This window comes from Xyrauchen texanus, chromosome 7, assembly GCF_025860055.1.
Source record: "Xyrauchen texanus isolate HMW12.3.18 chromosome 7, RBS_HiC_50CHRs, whole genome shotgun sequence".
NCBI lineage: Eukaryota > Metazoa > Chordata > Actinopteri > Cypriniformes > Catostomidae > Xyrauchen > Xyrauchen texanus.
The window spans coordinates 27,343,143-27,352,426 of record NC_068282.1 but is presented as its reverse complement, the minus strand read 5'-3'; the positions used below and the strand labels follow the sequence as shown (position 1 = coordinate 27,352,426).

At 42.7% G+C, this 9,284-nt stretch overlaps 1 pseudogene; it reads left to right on the top strand.

Moving 5' to 3' along the window:
- Positions 1-2,863: 2,863 nt before the first annotated feature.
- Positions 2,864-9,284, top strand: part of LOC127646099 (rootletin-like) — a 75,228-nt pseudogene continuing 68,807 nt past the window's right edge.

Here is a 9,284-nt window from a genome sequence, read left to right as displayed (position 1 = left end):
TAAGATAAATGTTTTTGTGAAAGACATTTGCACAATAATGTACGTATAAGTATGTTTTTTTTTTGTTCAGTTTCCTACATTCCTGCACCCAGAGGCTTTTCCTTGAATGCCTTGGGTAAAGTGAAGATCAATAGAACTTCAAAATCACATTGAAGTTCTTTTTATATAAACTTTTTTTCTGAACAAGAAAAGCAAATTGGTGTGTGGCTAACAACCATGTTTTCAAATTCATCACTTTTATACATAAAGCGCAATGGCTGAGTGGCCTCCAGGCACGTGTGACAGCATTCTCCCCGTGGGCTAGAGCCAAGCGTGTGGTGGCAGATTGGCTGCAACATGAGAGAGACCAGAACTTGAATTTAATACCATCATAATGCTGGGTTTGTTTAGTGCCGCTAGCAAGAAGGATCCAATATCGACACATGTCACTGATCATCCATCAACCCTGCTTCAGAAGTTGTAGTCAACCTCCTGTCTTTTTGATGTTGCTGGTAAAGTTTCCCTCAGTAGCAAATCTGAGATCACTTTTGAGATCATATGATGGTGAATGTTAAGATTTGGATTGGAGAAGTTGGTTCTGGACAGTAATAAGAAGCAGGTTAGAGCCATTCTCTTAAAGTGCATGACAAATTATCTGTTTGGTAAAAACAGAGACGCTGTATATTACTTATGCACAGAAGAGTCCATAATATAGCCTGTCCATGTGGATGCCAAAAACACTTAATCAATCAAAGTCATAACCATGATTTAATATGGAAAAATAACTATGATCCTGACTTTCTGTTTAAATACAGTCAAAATCATTTCATGTTTCTTTTGAATATTTCGATGAACACATGTGAATCTTTCTTCTTATGGATGCATATACTGTAGGCAACTGTACAGAGGTCAATGCATTTTAGAGGAGTGTTTAAAGGAATATTCTAAGTTCAATACAAGTTAAGCTCAATTGACACCATTTGTGGCATAATGTTCATTACCACAAAAAATTATTTAGACTCGTCCCTCCTTAAAAAAAAAAAGTAAAAATTGAGGTTATAGTGAGGTACTTACAAGGGAAGTGAATGGGGCACAATTTTAGAGGGTTTAAAAGCAGAAATGTGATGCTTATAATGTTATAATAGCACATAAGCCTACATGAATTCTTTTAAAACTTGTTTAAAGTTGTTTAAATCATAATTTGTAGTCATTTTAGGGTTTGTTGTCATTACATTGTCATGGCAACGAAGTTGTAAAACTGTATGTAACTTTACACATAAAAGGTTAGTAACAATTTTATCACACTAAAATCATTCACTTTTATTGAACCCTGAATATTCCTTTAACTGCCATTGACCTCCTTATGTTAAGGCAGTACAAAATTTTTTGTAAATGCCATTTATTTCATGATTTTGCATCAAACGCATTTAGTAACCTTTTTGTGTTGTAGCAACAAATTACTTCTAATTGTGCCAAAATAGTTGCAAAGATACATAATCAATGGTGTAGCTCACAGCTGTTGCCAAAGGAGTCTTTAAACACAGCTGCTGCTGCACCCACCACCCCCCACTCCCCATACTTCCCTCCTGTTCCCACTTTCTCTCTTCTCTCTTTTTCTGACTTGTCCTCCACCCATGTTTTTAATTTTCTGTTCACTTTCAAAAGCTGTCACCTTAACAACGGACTATAAAATAAGTCACTGTTCCCTCATGATCCCTGAACCCCAAAAACCGCTCAAAGCCGAATACTGGTTTACCCCGCTTTGTAGTTTACGGAATTAAAGCTCTCAGAATGACTGTTTGAAAATATTTTATTAAGGTTTTGGAAGCCCTTGGCTCCAGTTGGGAACAGGGGGACTATTGTCCCTGCATATTATAGAGGCTGCTGTTCTGCTTAGCAGTATAAAATGAGGAGTGTTAACCCACGATTCAGAATAAGCTGTTTGTTGTGTGAATGTGTGTTTCTTGCTTTGTTCTTTTTTTTTTTTTTTTTCTTGTTGCAAGGATGGAGGTGACTTTATGACCAACTTTCTTTTTCTCTCATGCTTTGTGTGAATCAGCTGAGGCAGCATGTTGTTGTGTTGAGGAGAAACATGTGGTTTTTGTTAGTAGGGACTGGTTGTCTGGCACCATGTTATTCACTGGGGGTTAAAGACAAATGGGAGGGGTTGGAAGTGTAATGGGACAATGAGATTGAAGATCCTGTACAACAGGATGGGAATCAAGGGAGAAACACTGCTTTTGTGATAGACAACCTTCTCTACTGAAAAGACCAGCATTACCAGTCACCAGCATACAGTATGTTGTGGATTGGATGTGGTTGTCACAAATTTTGTGTTGCAGTCATGCAGTGTGACTGCCCCTATGATATAAAAACACCCAGTCAACTCTTGTCAATCGGCATATTTGAGACCAAGGTCTCATATCATACAGTCTTATAAGCAACAATAGCAAAGAACTGTAAAAATTATACAATGTGCATCTGACTTAAGCACTTTGTAAGGTGATTTCACTTAAAAGTGTAAACACTCTGGCTCTGTGGCACTACTAAAATATGTCTCTGTAAGTTTAGGATGCCCATCCAGCCTGACACAGCAACATCAACTCGACCAGTGGTGTAAGTTTGGCACAGGACTATCTGTTTGTACAACTAATGGAAGATGAGGGGAGTTTTTCTGAGTTTGTTTATATTAGCAGTTCCTCTTGGTGATGCAATCCCTTTTAGTGGTGCAGAAATTACATAATTTATACAAACCTGCAAATGAGTACATACAAAAATATACACACAACACGCACATCATACACCAATATTTTGTTTGTTGACCAATGTTCCCGAATTCTGTGACTCAAGGACATTTAATTTTGATTGCATTATTCACTGTGAAATGAAAAGCCATAAGGATTCAGACCAGCAGAGTGTGTCTGTTGAAGAGCAAGGCTGGCTGAGAGAAGAAAGCAGATCTTATAGACTGAAGCTGCAGGCCTATCAGGAAGGCCAGCACAGACAGGCCCAGCTGGTGCTGAATCTACAGGCCAAGTTCCACTGTTAATCATTCAATCCATTCAGTTTTGTCAAAGACAGAGAATATATTAATTTCCCTGCTGAAAAGGCCAGCTTCATGCTGTTGTATACCAGCACAAAATGCTGTCAACCTGGTTTCTGATTAAGCTGGTTGTCCAAGGGAGGCTTGCTGGTTAAGCTAGTTAAGAAGCCTGGTTGGGCAAAACCATACCAGCATTCAAAACTGTTCAAAGCAATGCTGGTCTTTTTAACAGTACTGGGGCATTTCAACCATAAGATGAATTGATGTACATTAGTTGGGAATGTTTTCCATCTTAAGTTGTAAATAAAATAGTAAAGGTGTGTCTGTTTCCACAGTTGCTCCAGTATAAGGAGAGATGTGGAAATCTAGAGCAGCAGGTGTTGGAGAAAACCTCAGAGTCTGAGAAACCGAGGCTCTCGGTATGTCCCTCTTGAGAACCTTGCAGGTTTACTGAAGGAGGAACCTATCGCTCCCTCACACAGAAATTTCACACAAACAACATATAAAAAGCTCAGTTGGGGCTCTTTGATTTAAATAAATATATGTGTTCCTGTGGATGTTTTTGTCTATTGTCAATAGTTGCAAGGTGTTGAACTGTATGTTGCTTTGTCCGGAGTAAACCTGTCTCTGTCTGTGTTTAGCTGCAGTCTCACCTTGATTCCTCAGCACAACGTCTTCACTACTTTCAGCAGGACCACAGCCTGGACCTCCAGAGTAAACTCGCCCTGCTGGAGGATAAGCAGAAACGGTGAGAACAAGAGATAAATGTGCTTCAGAAAGCGAGAGGCACAGATAAACATGCAGGCAGACAGATAGAGGTAGAATAAGGGAGAATGGTTGAGAAAACTGGGGAAAGACAACCAGCCAAAGAGAGCATACAGGGTTGCTGTTTGGAACCAAAGGGGAGTTGTACATTTTGAGAAAATGAGAATGATAAACCTTGTAGAAAGATTGTCTTTCTGGTTTTCCCTTGCTACAGAGAAATTGTTCTTCATTGTTCTTCCACTGAGAAACAAAACAAAAGCTGAATTTTTAAGAAAGGCATATACTGTATAGCTGAAGTGCACTACAAATTTCCTAATTGCCCACTTTATCCCCACAAGCCCATGCTGGAACTGAGTAGCCTTGGAAAGGGGGGTGTCAAAAACAAATGGTATCCAGTTTGACAGAGTTCATTATCACAGCCTTGGTATACCATATCAGCCAAATAGTTTTTACGGCACTTCATACATATAGCCAGCCAACCTACCGTCTCAGATGCCAACCTTTAAAATAATTTTATTTACTGTGCCACTCACCTCTAATTGAAATAGTTATGGCAAACTGTGTGCTGCCAGGCTGCCAAGATCTCATTCATTTTTTAAACATTAGTGGCTTTGTCAGAGAATGCACTGCAGAGCAAAGTTCATTCTATCATCTGTGGCTTTGCAGTCTTAATACAGTCTATTAATATTCTGTGTCAGAGAAGTCAGCTGTGCTAGGGCTCATGAAAATTTCATCACAGGCCACAACTAGCTGAACTTCAGCAGGGCAGAAATGTTACATTACCTGGGTTTCCATGAGATATTTTAATGCAAATTTTGGGATAAATTCTGGATTCTGCAAATTTCCAAATTGTGCATAAAAACATTTATACACTTGCTTGAGAAGACATGCATGAAGTACACTGGAAAAAAACATACAGACTAAATTCCTAGAAGTGCATCAACTGGACTAACCAGCAGAGCAATACCCTTAGAGGATTTTTTTCTGAAATAGTTTTGTGTGCCCTTTTACTACAGTAACCATATTTATCCATGCTATTCGTAGTGAAACCATAGTGATAATGCAGGAAATCGAAAACTATGGTAATAATAATAATAATTTTGTGGTTATTATAGTTCCTTTTCGATTACGGTTCAATCGACATTGTGGTAAACATTTCTGGGGAATTCCTTCTCCGATGACCTAATTGAAGCCATGGTATAATAATGCAAATTAAAAAGGTGTTTGAGCCCAACCCCTTTAGGCGTGCAGTTGGCCAATATAAGCGGACGCTCCATCACCATTTCTACAGAATTTACTTCCCTCAAGACAGACATCGTCTTGACTATGACTACATCTCATCTTGAAAAGCCCTTGTAACAGATAAAGGATGGGCAAGGATGAGGCGGGAACCAGCTGGACAGTCAACATAAACTGAATATAAATGAACTTAAAACCAACATAAACAAACACAGACACACATGCAATGCAGCCGCTTCTCTCTCAAGAACCAGTATCTCCGGTCACCCCTTATCTTGCTCTCCTGCAGTGTTCTGGTTAGATTCTCTCCACCTCGCTGCTGGCAATGGGTTTTTATCTTCTGAAGCTTGTTGCATTGACAACAGTGCCTCAGCAAGACTACTATCCACTTCCCTCAGGAGCTGTTTCCTTTATAAATAAAATCCATTCACGTGACATTAAAAGTTAAAACAAGAGCTGCTAGTGTGTACTCATCTTTCTCAAGATGCCGTTCCATACCTTTTCTGGATGAGAGTCAGCCTTGTTCTGAGGGACAATTTCGCCTCCTGTGCCCTCCCATCCACCTCCTCTCTGTTAATTACTGAGGGACCACATGAGGAGGCATGGAGGGGCATGAGGTAGAGATGGAATAATCCGAGGAGAACCTCATCCCAGCGCAAGCCCCAAGAGCCCCTTGATATTCCCACACAGCGTCCTTGCCAGTGCAGTATACAGATGACGATCTCCGGCCTCTATTGGAGAGCACAGTCTGGTCACATTTGGCGGTTCTGAAGGCGGAGATTATGCCATGTCCCTCGCAGCATCAGACATAGGCGAATTGTCCACGTAGGATGTTGCTACCCCTTTCCACAGCGAGGGCGAGGAAAATGCTCAGACCACTGACAGAGATTTTCTTCACATCCTCACATGAGCGATTGAGGGGCACGGTATCAAATGGTCCCCTCCAGAGGAGCTGGTAAAGTCCCGCCTGGATGAGTGGTTCCTGCAGGCCAGGTAACGTCAGCAGATTGCAGCCCGGAAAACTTCAAAAAAATGTCCGCACAGTTCCACACAGAGCTCATGAAGACCAATCACGCTCCCTACTCATCTCAAGTCCAGATCGAAGGAGCTGCAGTTGTAACGAAAGTAAACAATGCAGAGGAGAAGGTATATTTGAAGCTTCCCCCTATTGAAGAGGCGGCTGCAGCCCATCTCTGCACAACTACCGCTATGGGAAGTCCCACCCAACCACCAAGCTCTGTCTATTTCAGTGCTATAAGTCTTCCAGGCCAAGCTTATCAAAGATATAGATGAGCAAGGCCTGAACCCTGAAGTGTTTAAAGAGCTCCGCATCGACACAGACTTGGCGATGCATGCTACAAAAATCACCTGGCAGGCCATTGGAAAACGGTGAGTAATCTGGTGGTTTTGGACAGACATTTCTGGTTGATGCCCACAGAGATGCATGCTGCGGACAAAGCCGCCCTCCTCAACCCTTCAATGTCGCCTGACAGACTTTTCAGCAATGCTGTGGAAGGCTTCTCTAAGCGTTTCATCGTGGAGTAAAAGCAATCACAACAATGAAGCACTTTTTGCAGAAAAGAAGCACTTCTCATCCGCCACACACCCGCTCTGCTCCAGTGCCCGGCAAAGAACCCAACTCCCGCCACCTCAGCACCATCAAGAGCCACCACTGGTGAGACCATGTAAACTGTGGCCCAAGCAAAAGCCTCGCCCATCTCAGCATAAAGGAAAAAAACCCTCCCGGGCAGCAGGCACGTTCGTGACCGGCTCAACGCTGTGAAGAGGAATCTGGAGCACACTGTTCTTGCTATTCCACGCCCCCTCATTGCTGAAGTTCATCAGGATCGGGATGTTATGCAAAATGTTGTACAAATGTTGTACAAATAAAAAATGCTTTCAAAAAGAAAGAAAAGAAAAGGCTCAATTTATCTTAACACTTCTCATACCCCACACACTATGCACAACCACTTCCCTATGGCGAGCGGCACTTTATCTCCTATTGTGAGTGAACTGATGCAACCGCTCTCTTATTACAGGAATACGTGTTGAGCTCTCACTGGTGTCTCAGGTTGGGTGCAAAAAACCATCAAATGTTGTTATACAATGGCATTCTACTGTCCACAGTTCCGTCATGAAACATGCCTCTGTTACGGGCAGAAATACACGATCTCCTTGCAAAAATTGTGATAGTGATTATTCCTGGATGCCATGCCCAAAAAGGGTTTTACAGCCACTATTTTCTCATACCGAAAAAAGACGGTGGGCTTCGACCCATTTTAGATATGAGACGCAAGCAAAACGGCAGGTCAAAATGTTAACTCAGAAAAAGATCTTATCGCACATATGCCCACAGGACTGGTTTGAGTCAATAGACCTAAAGGATGCATACTTTCATTATCAAATTGTACTGGACTGTTCTTGAGATTTATGTTCATCAATGTCCTCCCCTTCGATCTGTCATTGGCTCCCCACACATTCACAAAATGTGTCTATGCAGTGCTCAGCCCTTTGAAGATTAGCCCGATCAGAGGCTTTGTTATGCAAGCACAGAGACTTCACCATTAGAACAGTCTAGGTCTCAATGCCAACTGGGCAAAAAGCACAATTTGACCATTCATCAGTGTCTGTCTCAGTTCAAACTAGGGAAAGCATTTCCACTAATGTTATTTGAGAGAATGCCGGATTTTATGACAGCAGCATCCGCCGTCATACCATTAGGTCTTTTACACATTAGATCTTTCCAGTGCTGGCTCAAACATCACATACATGGCACGCCTGGTGCCAAGGATGCATGCCCTTGTGACTCGCCGCTATCTGGCTGCTCTAGCACCATGACAGCTCCAACTTCTTATCAACAGTGTATTAAGCTGGGTTGGGTTTTCAGGAAAAAGTGGTGACAACGGATACATCCAACACAGACTGCGGTGCGCTGTGCAACGGACCCCCGGCTTTCAGCACTTTAAACTGCCAGGAACTGCTGGCTGTCTTCTTAGCCATGAAGGCTTTTCATTCCAACTTAATGAATCATGACATTCTGGCGTATATAAATTGCCAGGGTGGAACTCAATCTCTAACAATGATGAGCCTGGTGCAACGCCTCCTCATGTGGAGCGAGCGCCCTCTCCTTTACTTTCGAGCGACATATGTCCTGGAACCACTTGAACTGTGGAGCGGACATGCTGTCACATCATGGCATGGGGAATGGAGACTTCATCCTCAGATGGTTTAGAGGATTTGGGAAGTATTCGAAGCGGAAATCAACCTATTCACCTCTGCGGAGACCACCCACTGCCCTTTTTGGTACTCCATTACCCAAGACCTGCTGGGGGTGGATGCCTTGGCTCACAAGTGGCCGGCAGAATGCAAATACGCATTTCCCCCAGTATGTCTCCTTCACTCTGTCATCTGCAAAGTCAGAGAGGACAAGGAAATGGTTCAGTTGGTTGCGCCAAAATGGCCCAACCAGTCCTGGTTTCTAGAAATGATGGATATATTGGACGGCCCTCCATGGGAATTACCACTGAGGAGGGATCTACTCTATCAAGCACAGGGTACGATTTGGCATCCCCAGCTGGAGCTGTGGAACCTACACGACTAGCCAGAATTGGCTCAGTCGGTAATAAACACCAGTTTGCAGATTAGTGAACTATCAAGAAGCCTCTATGCCCTAAAATGGCACGTGTTTGCAGATTGATGCTCTTTACGTGGCAAGGACACAGTGAATTGCTCCATAGTGGAAATTCTTATATTTCTTCAAGAGCGGCTGGGTGCAGGTCTTACTCCATCAATGCTTAAGGTCTGGGGAGCGACTATCAACCAGTAGTTGGCTCCTCTATTGGCAGATATGATCTCATCATAAAGTTCCTTAGGGGAGCGAGGCGCTTTAACCCCCCATGCCTTGCTACAGTTCCAACGTGAGATTTAAATTTAGGTGCTGAGGGCGCTCACAAGCCCTCCTTTCGAAACATTGGAATGCGTAGAGCTGCATGTGCTTTCTCTAAAGACTGCACTTTTGTTGGCTCTGGCATTATTTAAATGGGTGGGTGATATACAGGCACTGTCAGGTCATGTCTGGGATTTGGACCGGGGCTTACAAAGGCTACAATCAAACCCAAAAAAAGGCTATGTGCCTAAAGTGCTTTCCACGCCATTTAGGGATCAGGTAGTTCACCTACAAGCTTTTTCTCCCCCACCTTTTAAATCAAACGAGGAGCAGTTAGTGCATTAATTATGCCTTGTGCGGGCATTACACATA